This window comes from Gambusia affinis, linkage group LG09, assembly GCF_019740435.1.
Source record: "Gambusia affinis linkage group LG09, SWU_Gaff_1.0, whole genome shotgun sequence".
NCBI lineage: Eukaryota > Metazoa > Chordata > Actinopteri > Cyprinodontiformes > Poeciliidae > Gambusia > Gambusia affinis.
In genome coordinates this window covers 20,354,299-20,371,157 of record NC_057876.1, presented here as the reverse complement: position 1 = coordinate 20,371,157, position 16,859 = coordinate 20,354,299, and the positions used below count along the sequence as shown (strand labels likewise).

The 16,859-nt window shown below is 37.3% G+C and overlaps 1 protein-coding gene across 4 annotated transcripts in view; it reads right to left on the bottom strand.

Moving 5' to 3' along the window:
* enox2 (ecto-NOX disulfide-thiol exchanger 2) overlaps positions 1-16,859 on the bottom strand; it is a 196,260-nt gene that overhangs the window by 51,662 nt on the left and 127,739 nt on the right. The gene's annotated exons all lie outside the window — the stretch shown is intronic.

Sequence of the window (16,859 nt, the reverse complement as noted above, 5' to 3'; positions counted from 1 at the left end):
ATTTTCTTTAGACAACAATGGCAAGAAAAAATATCTAACTGACTCTGAAGTCAAAATTTAACAAAAAGTCTTACAGAAGGATGAAACTGCAACGATACTGAGGCTCGATCATAAAACCATCAGGCAATTTGTTGCACATAGTCAACAGGGTTGCAACAAATGTGCTGAGAAAAGAAATTAACCATCAAGGATTTCAGAATACTCAAGTGTGAAGTCACCAGGAACTCATTATCACCCTTTTCAGACATATTCCATAACTGCAACCTACCTGGAGTATCAAGAAGTAAAAAAACGTTCATGTCCCAGAGACATTGCCACGGTAAGAGAGGCTGAAACCCAACCACCACTGAACAAGACTCACAAGCTGAAGCGTCTAAACTGGTCCAAGAAATATCTGAAGACAGATTTTTCAAAAGTTTTGTCGATGAAGTAAGAGACTCTTGGACGGGCCTGTGGCTGGATCAATAACAGCTGCAGAGCTCAATTTCCAGTCAGACATCAGCAAAGTGGAAGTGGGATGCTGGTATGGACTGGATAATATTGAAGATAAGTTGGTTGGAACGTTTTGAAGATGGGCTCAAAATCAACTCCAAACCTTTTTCCAGTTGTTAGACGGAAGAATTTATTTAAACAGTGAAACAGGAGGAAGTTTCTTGTCTCTTCTAAAAAGACAATTTTTAACAGAGGACAATGTTCCATCACATGCATTCAAGTATTACAGTAAGTGGCTATCCAGAAAAGAGACCCTTCCTCATCTGATCTCCCTTTTATCTTCTTAATCATTCATGTTTGGGGTTTATTAACATTTTGGATAAATCACAATGTAGTTGGTGATTAAGCAAAGATAATCCTCAATAATTAATACACAACAATAATTGTGCACACAGTGTAGTACAACACAAGAAAAATGCATAATTTTGCCTCAAGCCAGGGTGCACACATCTATCTTTTGGCTCTTCAGTGACAAAGTCAAAGAAAATACTTCCTTCATATCTATTTGGCTTAAATGGATCCAGAAACATTTCCTGGAAACCAATTTCTTTTAACCACACAGCAATAGAAATAAATTGATGAGTTAAATGACAGAGTGAGGGAGAATAAAGAAATATGCACACTCCTAAAGACACAGATTAGTGTGCTTGGAAAAGGACAGGATGAAATAAATATATTAAGACAGATAAAACCGGCTGAAGGGCAAAGCTGAAAAGGGGAAAAATGAGCCCTTCAAGTAAGATTAAAAGAAAATGAATGAAAACTATATATCTACTGATGACCTCAGCATCAGTCTCTAACCAGGTGTGAGAGGAACTGGGATAAGTATCTTTGTTGCTAGGCGATTTATTTCTTCTTCTTGTTGTAGTAGAAAGAAGAATAAATATGGAGAACAGGAGAAAAGATAAGAGGTTGTGGATTGAGAAAGCTGAAACATTTGCAAAAAAACAGAACCCTCACCCAAATAATAAAGAATATAAACACCAAAAGCAGTGTTGTGGGAGATTACCCAAAGAAAACAATGTACACCGATCTTGGAAGACACACTTTATTGTCTGACACACCAATTCTCCAGTGGTATAAAGAGGATATATGCTTATGAGTTCCTACATCGATGGAAAGCAAACTAGATTTCAGAGCACATGGAGAAAACGATCTGGTTAGATCAGGGTGCTATTTCACAGCAGTGTTGCTCATTTCACCACTAAAGAGAGTGTATGAGTGCTGGTGTGTGCGTGTTCGGCTCTGTATTTATCCCTGGCCATTAAAAGCTTGGGACCTGAAGCAAAAATGTAGCAGAGCTGTGTGTAATAAAGGAGATTATTTACTTCTTCCTCAGGATTTCCAGCCTTACCACAGTTCTCTCATCTCCATTTTGAACAAAATAGCTCGAGGACACGTTTCATCACTGACAATCCATTATTTCTCTCTCCTTCAGTAACAACTCATTATAATGCAAGCAGTAAGTGGACACAGATGAGCAGGGGTGTCAAAGTCAAATGGACGGAGGGCCAAATTAAAAATTTAGCTACAAGCCGAGGGCCGGACTGATCGAATATTCATTGAGATTTTTTTAAATGACGCATTTGGTCTAGTGCAGCGGACCGGCCCAAGCCGGGGGGGGGGGGTGCGCGCGTTGTGAGGATCGAACGGGGGGGGGGGGGGGGGGTGCATCTCGCATTTTTTTTTTTTTCAGACGGGGTGCCGGCTTGCTGCGGGCCGGTTCTAATAATAAATCAAGATCATCCCAGGGGCCGTAGAAAATCTTCTCGCGGGCCGGATGTGGCCCGCGGGCCTTGACTCTGACATATGTGCAGATGAGCATGTAGTTTTCTGCATAAATAGCTGCTCTTACTGTTGGGATTTGCTGCTGTGATCCGGATTTGAATTTGGAAACATTTTACGATTCGGAAGGCAGAGCGAGAATGAGCCGTTTTCATGTCTTCCATACAGTTTGGGTTGTCATCAATGGACACCACTACTGTCAGTTATGTCTGGTGATTCACAGAAGAGAGAGAAAAAACAACAACAAGGACTTTAAGGTGATGATCACTTGAAAAATAAAAACCTGAAGGTATACCGTAAGGTATACTCGTAGAAGTAGATTATTCAGCTTCTGCATCTTCCTTAAAACTCAAGCAGATTCACATGCACTGACAACATTTGGTTATATCTTAAAAGAGGTCATGTGATCTCATAAAGAGTTATAAGCATATTTTTTAAACTATTTAAATTGCATTGTACTAGAGTGAGAAAGAAAGTGGCCAACTTCTAAGATGCTTCCAAACTTCCCAGGGATGGACATCCACACAAACTTTGAAGAGGGCGATCCTGAGAGACGTTACAAAAATAACCAATGAGGAATGTGTAAGACTGCCAGTCTCACTTACACACCTGTACAAAATCAGTTTAATTTCTCCCTCTGTCCCATTTTTAGTTTGTTTAATAGACAGATTAATTTGAAGCATCTAAATCATGCAATTTCATGTAATTTCAACAGTTTAATAGAAAAACAATCTAATTGTGTTGGGATTAAAATGCAATTTGTTAAAAAAGATCTTTAAAGTTTTTCTTGTGACTATTTGTCATAGTCTTTTTTTGTAGCGTTGTCACGCTGCTCCATTTAACTTACTCAATGATGATTTTTCAGGATGTTCATCCTGTTTTTGACAGACATTTTCTGTGATCCATTAAAACTGTTTGTCTTGTGTGTGTCTGGGTTGCCCTGCGATTAACTGGTCATCTGTCCTGGGTGTACCCAGGCACCCCACCCATAACTCTGCAAGGATTAGAGTCTATGGATGGCTGGGTGGCTTTATGAAACAGCTTTAAAAAGTCTTAGTAAAAGCACATAATTTTTTTTGCAGATCTTTGCATAGACAGTCAGTGATTTGACTCCCTCATTATTCAGCTCATAATATTTCTCTCTGTTCTTTCTGGTTCTTCCTGTGCAGACAAAAATATGCTCCCCTGCTTCATAAACTCAAAGCATTGCTGGTCATACTAAGCCACTTAATGTCATAGTGCTTAAAGAAAACCTAGTCAACAGGGAAGGGCTTCCAATGTGAATCATTCTGAATTCATAAATTAAACCATATTCAGGTTTATAAATTCTATTCTAATACACGAATGTTGTGATTTTGTGTTTTCCACATTTATAATCAGAAGATCCTTTTGCATGCTAACTGTTAAAGTTGACAACAATTTGAAAAAAGTAGGCCTGTTTGGATGGGTTGCCAGCAGAAAGCCTTTTCTACTAAAAAAACATCACAGCAAATTTTATGTTTGTGAAAGTTTCAACTCAGTGAAACAAAACTCCTGGAAAAATGTCCTTTATACAAATGAGACTGAAGTAGAAATGTCTGTGCAGAAACAAATTCAATTCTCGTTGTGAAGAACAGTGGAGCAAATTCATCCACAAGTATATGAGAGGATAAAGAAGGTGTATACAAAATGAATACTTAGTGACTCAAAAGCTTCAACAAACTACTGATTTAGGAGCATTTTTTTTTCCTTATCATGCATAATCACACCAGCTGTGAGTTTGAGGTTAGGAAGAGCTCTATTACAGCAAACCAATGTTAGCCAAAACAATGGTTCTTACAACAGATATTTTTAGGTTAAAACCTAAAAAATAGTTAAGATCATTATTAATTAGAAACGTGTAAACTACCCTGATACCCTGTTACTGTAAAACTAAGATTTGCAACTCAGTTTATGACGCCAACATTATCAACGCTACACAAGAGTAGGATGTGTGAAACAGAAGAATGGAAAGTGTAAACAATACCCTCTGTCTATATGTAAAGAGAAGTATAACAAGAAAATAAGTTTTTACTCAAGAGAACTTGTGGCGTTTTCCTTTTCAGAAAAAAAAGTATCTGAACCTTTGTGACGTCGCCTTGTTGTTTAAAGGAGAGTGTTTGCCGCAAACTGCTCCAGTTTCTAGTTGAAGCTGTTTGCAGTAAGCATTGGGATAATATAATTTTTAATAATAATGGTATGCTACAAAAACTCAAATGGCATAAATGGATGCCATTTTAAACATCCATTTATGATCTTCCAGTTTGGTTTTTCACATGAGCTCCTGCTAACGGTATTCCTCGATTCCCCACCATGCGTTGCAGGTAAAGAAATCGTGACCTTCTTAGGTGAAAAACATAATAAAGATGTGCAGTTTTTGAAGAAATTACTGTGTTACTGTTGTTTGTGATTTTTATGTATCACAAACAACTTTCAGGCTAATAGAAAAATTACAACATATTAAGACAAACATTTTCAACTTGTCAGGGATCCCTTTAACACCTCTGTTGGTAATAGACTAAAAAGGTGGCGAGTTAAGTAGCAGTTTCTGAAATTATTTCTGCAATCTTAAGTTCAAACACTAAGCATTGACAGAACATAAATGAACTTTTATTGCCAATTTTCTTTTACGGCTTTCTTCTGTAAGTGGTTGAAATGACTATATTGCTTTTCTTTGCCTTGCTCACTCATGTAATAGCAATGTCTTGGATGATATTTTACCTAGCTCATTTATTGGCTGTCATCATTTACTGTTTCCCCTTAATAGAGTAAGCTCCTTGACACAAACTGCATTACAGGAGATCAATAAGGCTTTAAAATTGATTAATCAATGTTGTAATTTAGTACTGATAGTGTGGAAGATGAATGAGGTTAATAAGCAATGTCTACCACTAAGCATAAATAGGCAGCTGGAGACATTCCTGGCAAAAATCTTAAGAGTAAAGATCAACAACTAAACAAAACTAAAAAAAATCCAAAGTCCTCAATGAAGCATTGTAGTAGAACAGAAACAAAATGTTTCACACTTTTACCACATGATACAATGACTCCAGCCAAAATTAGACTCTAATGACTAAATATCTCACAAATTTAGTAGCCAAAGCCTTTGGAACAAAATGTTCTTGGAAAAATGTGCTGTATTTAAAGAAGAGAAAAAATAATTTTGCCTGTTGAAGGCTAAATGGTGTGCTTGTTGGCTTTAGCTTCTCTCTTTCAAGAAAAGCAAAGGATAAACATCAAATGTCAAAGTAAAGTCTTAGGATTATAAGAGCCAGAGGTTTGTTCTGTAAAGAAACTCATCAGTGAACTAATCAATACAGGCATGGTTTAATAATGGATGCCTATTGAATAATTCACTTTAGGTATAAGCTGTACTGTTAGCCATCATTATGTGTATTTATAGTGATGGAGGAGGGATGTATGAGTCTGCTTTTGTAGAAACTCCACAGAGAGGTAAAGAGCACAGAGCTTCTCTTGAAGAAGAACAATAAAAGAAACCTGAGGCTGGTTCCACCCACACGTGGCCACGCATCCGTCTGATCCTTTTTACCAGGCTTGTCAATGAGCTTTGCTTTGTATTTTCTGTCATGTTGGAGAACTGAAACTCACAAATGTGTCTTCTTGCTCTGAAATGTGCCAACGGACACATGCGTAACTGCCTCTGAGATTATTACACTCATTCTTTTTTCCTTCTTGTTCCTTTTGATCATGTCCTTTTGATGTTAAACTCTGTCCTGGAGGTCTGTTCAAAGTAATTGCATTTTGAGTACCCTGTAAATCATAATGTGAAGACAGAAAGAAGTCAAATTATAGAAAAAAACAAGACTTGATTGTGTTAAGCCCTTAGCTATTAATGTCATCGTCTTCACTCCTCCTTTTTCCCCTCCTCTTGATTTTCAGGGTAAACGTCCCTTCTAGCTCTCTGCAGTGGGTGGGAGGTTGAAGGGACGACAGGCAATAGCTGCAAGGGTTTCTGAATAATATTCTCTAATGAGGCAAGATAGCCATGCCACCTGGAACCCTGCCAGCTGAAGCCTCTCACAATCTCTGCCAGGAGTCACCATCTCTGCTTTTTCATCCAAACATCTCCAGCCTGATTTCTTTTTACTGCAACCTATTGGGTGCCGTTGCCCAGGGGCCAAAGAGAAAAACTTTCCTTTTCTCGAAAAAGTTCCACCATTGCCTGAATTTATAACATCTAAATAATAATCAACCTGTTTATATACTCCTGTGGAACCTTTATTCTGTGTCTGTCATATAAGCCTTTCACTCTACCCAACCTTCGATGGGGAAACATGGCTGTCATAAATGGAGAAGTACGCTCTGAAAAGTCCCATTTCAAGAGCAGTAAAGCTGCAGCTTCGTTTCTTTCTGACATACTGCAAGCCTGAGGTAAGGAGATCTTCCACCTAGATACAGCCACAACCATCATACATTTAGCTAATGCATTTCAATAAATTTAAACACTCCGGAGAAGTTATTTCATTTCAGCAACCCAATTCAAAAACAAACTCCTACATTACATAGCACTATGGCACACAGTGATAAATTTCACACCCTGCTGGGAAATAGAATCAGCATCTCTGTAATGACTGTGAGGAGAGGAAAGCATGAAGAGCGACCTTCAACCTTCAGCAGCAGAAAGCATTCACCAATTGTTTGATTTTGCTATGGAGTCCAAATTATTTGTGGAAAAAAAAAGGCTTTTCCTTGACTTGTTTGAACAGTATATCCAAAAAAATATTCAATAGAAAATGCTGCTTAAGAAGTTGATGCTAGATGCAACGCCACCTGAAACAGCTAATCCTTTTTCTCCCCTTGACTGTTTCTGCTCTACATATGGATGGATTTTAAGGTACATTTGGTATTTCAACTATTAAAATAGTCAGATATGAGTGTTTTTAGAGGGGGTGTAAGCTATTCATAGATTTGAGCTTTTCTGGGTCAGTTGTGGTCTTGAATAGCTAAAGTCCAGTGAATAACCAGAGTGTAGTGTAATTTCGTCTGAAAAGGAGGATTTTGAGCCATTGAGCAAATGCTGCACTGAATGAGGCTGTAGGCCACGTCTTCTCCATCTTAAAACAACTGAATGAAATCTCCTCTGGTCTATCATTATCCACATTGCATGCACGTCCGTTTTCAACAGCTTTTCCATCCACTTAACTTTCCAGTGATATGATTAGATACAGCACTTCTTTACAGGTCATGTAAAGCATTTTATTTTTTTGTGGCAGTACTTCAAGCTCTAGCTGAACTGGAGCTACACAAAGGAGCATTATGCTATGAGACTCTAGAATAATCCCTGCTTCCAATAGACCCAACTATATTTGAGGTTTTCTCATTTCCATTAACATCACCTGTTATTTTTATGCACATGTGTACACGTGGACATCTTGAAGATTTTTTCTTTATCTTACTTGACTTAATTGCACATTTCTTTTGGCCTGTCTGGCCTGAGTAAGCCATTTTTAATAACGATACAGTATTTTATATTAAAAATTTGCCCTTACTGAACAATCTCATTTTGATTTTTATATTTTTACTTTACCTTACTCTTGTGTGAATATCCATACTTCCATTTACCTTAACTTATTGCTGTGAATTCCCTCACTGTCAAGAGATATTTATATTATATTATATTTATTGATCATATGTATTATTAATTTTTTATTATTATTAGGGGGGTGTAAATAAAAGTTAGTCATTAAAATAAGCAGAAATAAACACTTAAAATTTATTATTCTGTGTATAACAAAGCTACAGCACACATCAGTAATTTCAGTTTTAAGGGAGTTAAAACTGAAATTACTTAAGTAAATTACAATTATGATTATATTCTAATTTATGGAGATCTGCAACCTTTTCCTGATGCTAATCCAGGTAAACACACGTGTGGGAATAATCCATTAGTCTTAAAATAACATACCAGGGACTTTATCAATAAGTATCTAATGATGCATGACATTAACTTTCCACATATTTCATTGTGCATCGAGCATTGGGGTTTGCAGCGACTGTGAGGCACAGATGAGGGTGAGTGGGATGTAACAGACAAAAGGGATGCTTGTTTATTCAGTGAACACTTGACAGCCCCTGGAAGCTGCTTATCTATTCTCCAGAGTGTCTTAGCACGTGTGTGTCCATGCAAAACTACGTGTATCTAAATTAATTCTGATGACTTCAAAATACATGTGTGAAAAGCTGAGTGCTTTCCTCGTGGTGGAGTGTGACTGTGACAGCAGACTCTAATAATTTCACTGGAGAGCAAGTTTAAAGAGGAAGAAAGCCATACACTCAAATAAGAAGTATGATTCTAGCAAAAATTGTTACATCTAAGCCTAACACTCCTGCTGAGCCTCTTTTTTTTTAAGAGGGTGTTACTGAATTGAGCTTGATTTTTGCCTACCAAAATTTGATGTTTTTCATTTATTAAGAGAAGACAATAAATCCTCTTAGAGTTATATTTAATTATGTACATCACAATATAGGTTTGGCAGATTAAAGGTAACTTGAAGCTAAAAGAAAATCTAATGTAAAGTGGAAAACAAATCCAAGCCAAGATGCTTCCATAGAAAGGTAACAGTCTGGTGATGCAAATCAAATACACCATTATCAGCAGGCTATCTCCATAAAAGCATAAAAATGTGTGTTACCACAATGCCAAATTACTTTAGAAGAGGACTTGTTAAACCCGGGAATGGTTAAATGGTCCCTTCTGAAATAAAGTCATTCATTCCACAGTGATGAAGAATATTGGACTGGATTTGCCATCAAAATGACCCAAAGGTCAAAGGAAATTCAGATCTAAAAAGTTCAGATCTACTTTAAATCAAATGTGACCCAAAGGTCAAAGGAAATTCAGATCTAAAAAGTTCAGATCTACTTTAAATCAAATGTGACCCAAGCCGGTTCTTGACAATGATCCCAAACAGAGCAAAAAACTTATACAAAACAGAACGGCTGAAAGGATTTCAATGAGCCATCCAAGGACCAAGCCTCAAACTGTTGTGGAAGGACTTTAATGAAGTTGAGTAAGCCTCAGTTGCCTTAAACTTTATTTAAAAAAAAGGTGCACAATGTGAGATTGACAAATTATGGCTTTACCAGGCACAGAATCATGGGGGGAGTTTTTGTATTTCACTCTTAGCCAATTAATTGGAGTTTATGGATTGTGGTTCAGTACATTTAGGGTAAGATTTAAATACATTTTCAAAGCTGTTATAATTAACATTTATGCAAAACTCAAACTAATTAGAGGGTGGATTAAAGGTTAGCAAAAGTATCTCATGCACTTTTAGATTAAGGGGTTTCTCATTTATTTCATTCTTCCCTCAGCTGTGTTTACATTATGACATAACTTTGTACTTTGAGCAGCAGATCTGTACTTCAGGTTTAAATGGACATAAATAGAAAAACAGGCATCAGCATAAGACAAAGCAGAGCTGTTTTCAGACTTCATACGAAAAAGAAGGTGGTGGCTTTTCATGAGATGGTGTTTCAGTGGAGGACCAAGCCGAAATGACACATGAAACATGGTTCAGCACATTTCACTTTCTCTCCGTTCTGCTTAGGCGCTGTTAAAAAGTGCTGAGTTTCTGCATCAGTCTTATGATGGTTTTTGCAAAGCCAGCTAATTTATTTTTTTCTGGCATCACGTTGGCATGACTGTTTTTGAGAGAGACAGAAGCTATGACACGGTTTCATAAAAGATGTAATGTAGCAATCTGTAAGACTTTGTGGAAAAGCTGATAGTGGGACGTTCATAGTGAAATGAAAATATGTGAACTTTTCAGAAAAGCCCTTAAGTAACTGTATCTGGAAAGCATAAATCATTCTGGAACTGCTGTAGCAAAGTTTGTAATTAAAAAATTGCTTTTAACTTGAACGTTTGTGCCACATTTTTGTTTTAAAGCATCAAAGACCTCCTGCTGGGTAACGTTTATGTTAACTAGAGCCAAAAACTTACAGAGCCATTAAATAGCAAACAAATGTTACTGAGTGTTATGATTCAAAGTAGTAACATTACAGATTTTAAAGCCATAAAAAGATGGAATATGCTTGTGCAGAATATACATCAAACTAAATGCCAATGAAGTGCCGTGTACATACAAGAAAGCAGTAACATAAAATATGCCGTGTTCGATAATAAAGACCAGGTTGGGATGTCTGTATTTGGAAATGGATGTAGAAGAACGCTAGAGCTTTACATCTGGTTCTGCTTTGTAGAAGGGAAAACACTGATAAACACATAATGAACTCCGCTAGAGGAGGAGATGCTTTGTTCTCTTTGTCAGATGTCAAATATGTTAAAACCAGATGCTGACTCCTACTGATTCCACAACGTATCAGGGATCTTACTCACCAAACCGCAGACACCATGATGTCAGAAACAAAGAGAGGAGTCATAATCACTCAGAATAAACTTCCCCTCCACTGTAGTCATGAAATTAATCCTTGACTTATTTCTGATACCTTGTTTAGCCAGAGAAGAAGATGACTCTGTTGTCTCTTTCAATTCAGGAAGTTTGTCTTCTTAACTCCTGACTGAAAAAGGACTAAAGATTCATGCTGCCATTTACGTTTCTGACTTCCAGAAAACCAAATTTGCTTTTCTATAGTCGCCACCCACTTAATGTCTAAAACATAACAGAACAAATGCCATACAGCAGCACAACTTAAAGACAAAAATCAATCATGTTAAAGGTTAAGAAGTGGAAATTTCAACTGCAGCTATAACCATACTTGAACAGCAGATCAATTTTTTTATTTTTTTTTACCAGAGATACAACAAACCCCTCCTTCCCTGTCAGATATGGGTCAGATTCCTTACAGCTAACTGTCCTGAAGTCTGGCCTGTAGATCAATATTGTGTTAGGATGTTGGTTCCCGGCTGAGACGCAGTGTGTCCCTCTGTGTCGCCTTGTCAGATGATTTGGGTCTCATTGCTTCCAGGAGCTTGGCCTTGTAAACACGTTACTGCAACTGCAGGCTCTCCATGGTGTCCACTGATGGAGGCTTAATAAATGGGAGGTTTTTGAAATAGCTTGTTTTCCAGACACCAAGAATGCATTAACAAATTGCCAGAAAACAGCTAAATGACGTCATTTAGCGCTTTGACTATTTTTAGAACCAGTAGATCCAAATAATAATACTAAATGAAGCAATTATTACAAATTATACTCAACAAAGAAGCAACCACATGCTGCAGAAGGACTGGGGAGGCTGACTGGAATGAAGTCACAGGAAATTGATTAATTTTATTGTTTAAAGCTATCATGGAATATCTCCACTTATGAATAATTATTAAACATTCACAGTAAAAAGACCAGTTCAATTCTAGCACTGCTAAGAGATTTTATCTGTGAATATGTTGACATTTCAGAATATTTTACACCTAGCTTTTTTATTTTTATTAAATCTGTTACACTAATTCTGTCTCAGTATATAGTTTGGATCTGGTGTTGTACTGTATAGCTGACAGCGCTTTTATGGTTTAGTCTCATTAACTTTCAAGACTAAAACCAACAGTAAAAGTAAATAGTTCCCCAACCAGGAAAAAATGCTATTGGCAAATGTTTAAATTTATACATCAGAATAATAACCCAAGAACCTTGGCGCATCGGTGCAACTTTACCTTTAGGTACAACTCTAGGTACCATTATGACTGATGCTTGGATACACACTACAATAACCTCTAGTACAACAACATAAATCACACAGCGTGCACAATCTTTTCTCCTGCCTGTGGCCTGAAACGCATCTCTCACTAAAAACCCAAACACTTCCCTAACACAAATATTTTTAAAAAACGACTTTCTGCTATACAGCTCTGCTCTGTGCATCAGCAGAAACAAAACTGTCATCATAGTTGATGTGTGCTGGGTTTTGTCAAGCTGCAGTGTTGACGTTTCTGCCAAGAGCAGACCGTTTATCCAGCTGTCTGTCTGGATAAATCCACCTGGCTGAAGGCAGGAAAAGACTCAGCTGTGGGGGGAAAAAAAGAAGCAAAATCTCAACTAACTGTGGATGAAACAGAAGCAAACTTGAATGTGGCATGAAAGTCATGAGAGACCAAACAGACTCTTACTGAAAGTGCCTAAAACTGACACAACCCTCCACCATAAAGCTGAAATCACTTTAATAAAAAAATAAATAAAAAAAAAACCATCATAAGGTTAAGATAAAGGAAGTGACAGTGAATCCTTCCCTGTAGTTAAAAGGTGGAAGGAAAGAAAGAGATGATGTACTGTCATGATAGAGTCAATAGCTAATCTACCTGGATTACTTCAAAGTTGACGGTGCTTTGGGAAAATATACGGCCTGACAGGCTAGAGTAAGACTTTGTGACATTGTTTGAACGTGCCGAAGCTTTGTGTTCAAACTTTTCTTAAAAAAAAAGAAAGAAAGAGATCATGATAAAACTTGGCTGGTTGTTCAAAGGCTTCTGGTCTTTTTAGTACAAAACTTATTTTATAAAAGACAACCTGACAGCTGAGGTTTTGCCAACTTTGAGGTACTTTGCCGTTAAATGTTATCGTAAACTGTGAAAAGAGAAGAGCGAGAACATTTTCACATTTCTCCTGCGGCTCACTAGGAAAGCTTTTCTTGGCGTGGGCGATTTAGAAAAGTGTGGGAACTACAGACATATATGTGATGCACGGCAAAGAAGAATGGTTATGAAGTTTATTAATCCAAATTATTTAGTTAAAGTTTGTTTGAGGAACAGAAACTTAGTGAGCGTGGAGCATTTGGGCATCTATAGTGTAATAGATGGTCCGACTGAGCTCTGCAGTGAGATAAACAGCAGCACTTCTATTGTAATATAAGAACAAAATGGGAAGAAAAAGGATTCTGGAATTAAATAGACAAGAATAGATGTTATTTTTAACACCAATATTTCTCACTTCCTTTGTATCTATCTTGTAGCTAAAACTTTAGTGTCTAATGTGTTACACATCCTCATTAATTTAAAGCTCTCTATCAAAACCCGGCATCAACCTTTCTCACTGTTAAGGTAAGAAATTACTCTTAAACCAGTTGTTTGTAGATTTGATGTTTCTGGACTGTACATGCTTTTTGCTCTATTTTCTAATCAGATAAAGTAATCACATTTACATTCTTTAGTTAACCAGAAGGGAGATGAATGATGGGCGTTGTGTCGAGGACCCTGCAATAAGCAGTTTTCCACTTGTGAATAGCGCTCATTTCGACATCCAAGTTGTAACGCCAACTGTGAGGCTCTGCTTTTTTCCGTTCACATCAGCGTAAACACATTTAGTGGCAAATTACAGACTATTGCTTTAATGCTTAACTTGGTTAACTAAGCTCCCTCCAACAATCCTAAAAAGCATGTAAGCCTCATATGAGCTAAAGTTCTTCATTCATTGTAAATAAGGAATTGCTTTGCACTAAATCCTAATTACACACACTTTTGTCAAATTAAAAAGACCCATTTGGGCCGATCTCTGTTTCTCCACGTAGATGAAAACATTTCCGGAAACGGTCAGATTTGGACAAACGTAAGCTCAAGCAAGCATAAACATTTCAAGATAAAAGGAATTGGAGATTTTCTACAAGATATTGTTACCTAATTTTCTTTACCTTGTCTCCTGGTGGATGTGTATGAATCATTTGGTTGTTTTTCTACTTTCATGTCAGTTTTTAAATACTTACTTCAAATTTCTAATCCTATTGGTATCTTTTGCACATGTGTAATAAAGTGGTTCACTCTGTGTTAGATTGACATAACTTTTATAAAGTCTGGTAAGAAAAACTACAGATGTTAGGTCACCACCGTATAAAACTGGTTCAAATCAGGACACAGTAGTGTAAATCCTGTGAATTTGAAATTGAAGAATAAAAATCTATTTCCAATAAATGATACATGATGTGTGACATAAAAAAGGTCTAAAGAGTGCAAACACCTGTGTGTGTGCAAAGCCTCTGAGGTCTCCTCTCCAACATTAAGGTCTATTATTGAGCTTTTCTTTTCACATTACATACTGTAACAGAGACCAAAGCCAACTGGTTATTTCAGCTGGTTGTTTTAGAAAAACTGTCAGAGGATTTGATTAAGTGTAGGAGCCGTTTCATTAACTTTCCTCACAGCAGGTATTTCAACTTAAACACTGGTGCAGCTTCATAACGTGGCTAATTACTGCGTTTCATTTATGGTTGCAAGCTTCACGGTTCTGACATTGCATCACTGGCGTAGCCTCCATTAGTGATTTTAGTTACAGGGAGCACTTTTCCTGCGAGGGAGTTAAATGGCTACTGTAAAAGGTCTCAAACCGCTGCAAATAAAGTTCAAAGCAAGGATGTCAGTGGGGGTTCATCAGCCTCTATCAAAGACATTTCATCTGTAATGTCGACTCTAGGTAAGGTGTGTTTATGTTCGCTGTCTAGGCTCCAGCTACATGATTTTCTCCTTTTAACATATTTTTTGACCTATGACGTTCAGTTTGGGTTGTTTCCTTGTTGGTTTGATTTCTTTTCCACAAATCTATGAGCTAAAACCAAGGATTATTTTTGCAACAGGAGATCAAAAATGTTTCTTTTTAGATACCTGATAATAATCATTTCTTGTCATTTTTCAGCATTTCTTCTAGGGGTTTACTTTCATTGCAGGCACACGAGTCTAAAGCAACCATTTTATGCGTTAAGTTTGACTGTGTGAAAAAGAAAATGAGCCGGAAAAATAAAATGTCTTGTTCAGATATTTAAAGGCTCAGATAACCCTGAAAACCCACTTACATTCTAAAAAATGTTGTCGCTTTCCGCTTTTATGAAACGCTGCTCCTTCTTTGGTTGAAAGGCTTTTATTTACCATGTTTCAAATATATCATGCTTACATTTATGTGTGTGAGAGCATGAAAGTATGTTACCCTTACTCTTTATTGAGGAGTGCATTTGGAAGGCCGCTCGTCTCTGTGTGCTTGCAGACACACATGAATCTGCACACAGAGACACACAAGGCTGGCGTGTTTCAAATATGAAAGTGCATTTCAGCTAAGAAGTGGGAAGTGATTTATAAAAAGCTTTAGGGAAAGGCTTCTACCGAGGAGAGAGAAAAGATGCAGCAAATGCCTCTTCTGAAAGGGAGTGGGAGGGTAAAGCTGAACCTAATGTTATAGATAGCATTGCAATCGGTTGGACTGGATATTGTGCGGGTAAGATAAGAGTATGGAGGCTCACACCCTCTGAGAGGAAGATATATTGACAAACATGAGAAATATTTTAACCGCTGCATCCGAGTGACTTCAGACTTTGGGTTAAAACAACAATATACTTATGACAGGATAATATGCTCAGGAATTAAAATTAAAACTAACTAATTATGTATTTTCAGTCAATTTATATCCTTCATCCATCTATCACAGTCGACATCTGCAGTATCATTTTTCACCTCTAAAGGGCAATTCCAGCTTATTTTTCACTACCTGGAGCATCTTTAATCAGCTCTTGTTTAAGAACTATGAATATCAGGCATTTCATACCTGGATTAGATTATTCAATAATATTTTCAGGATATTTAAAATCCAATTTGTGATTTGTGAAACCTTTATTTGATGTCTGAAGATTCCACAAAGGCCAAGTTTAGCGTTTTTCATGCATCTGAACCACATTAGAACAGCTCCAGCTCAAAAACAACTTTATTTAAACTTCAAACATGAACTAAATTATTCTCTACTGACATTAGTGCCTCCAGACAATTCTGTCTTGGATGTCTGCATACAATTTGATTTCATGTTTCATCTTTGCTCTTTGACCTGCACTGTCAATGTGTAAACTGTTATATCGACAAATAACTACGTGGAAAATCCTCATCAGAAATAAAGGCTTTCAAACATCTGTCTGCGTGTTAGTTTCTAAAGTTCCTGAAATAAATGACCTTTTCAGTAATATTTGAATCTATTGAATAGGTCTGTATGCGAGGGAAAGCAAATAAAACAGTATGTTTGCCCTCTGTGGATGGTAATAGTTGTAAAGAGCAAAGTCCTGCTTCTTTTTTCTCATCCGGTCTCGATTGAGTCACATCAGCCTCCGTCAGTCAGAGCTTGCCTGCATGTGCCAGCATAACTGATTACCAGCTTGCAATTCCACGTTGATGACTCAGCTCATCCTGCTTATCCCAGCGTATTTATTTTGTACGAGCAGCTTTCCCCACCTTCTAATGCAACACTACAGGAGACTTCAGTGAACAAAGCAAAGACAGTGGCGCATACTGAGAAACCCCCGCTTCAGATGGTATGAAAATCCAATAGTTCCACTAAATGAACCAAATGAGGTTAAAAACATCTAATCATTGCATATTATCAATTGTTTTTCTTTTGTTGTTGTTGTAAATTAACCAATGTTTTTAGATGAAAATTAAGACAGAAAACACTGGGGTTTTATTTAGATAATTGTTCCATTTATCACATCCATCCATCCATTTTCTGTTCACCCTTGTCCCTAATGGGGTCGGGGGGGTTGCTGGTGCCTATCCTTCAGCTACGTTCCAGGCGAGAGGCAGGGTTCACCCTGGACAGGTCGCCAGTCTGTCGCAGGGCAACACAGAGACA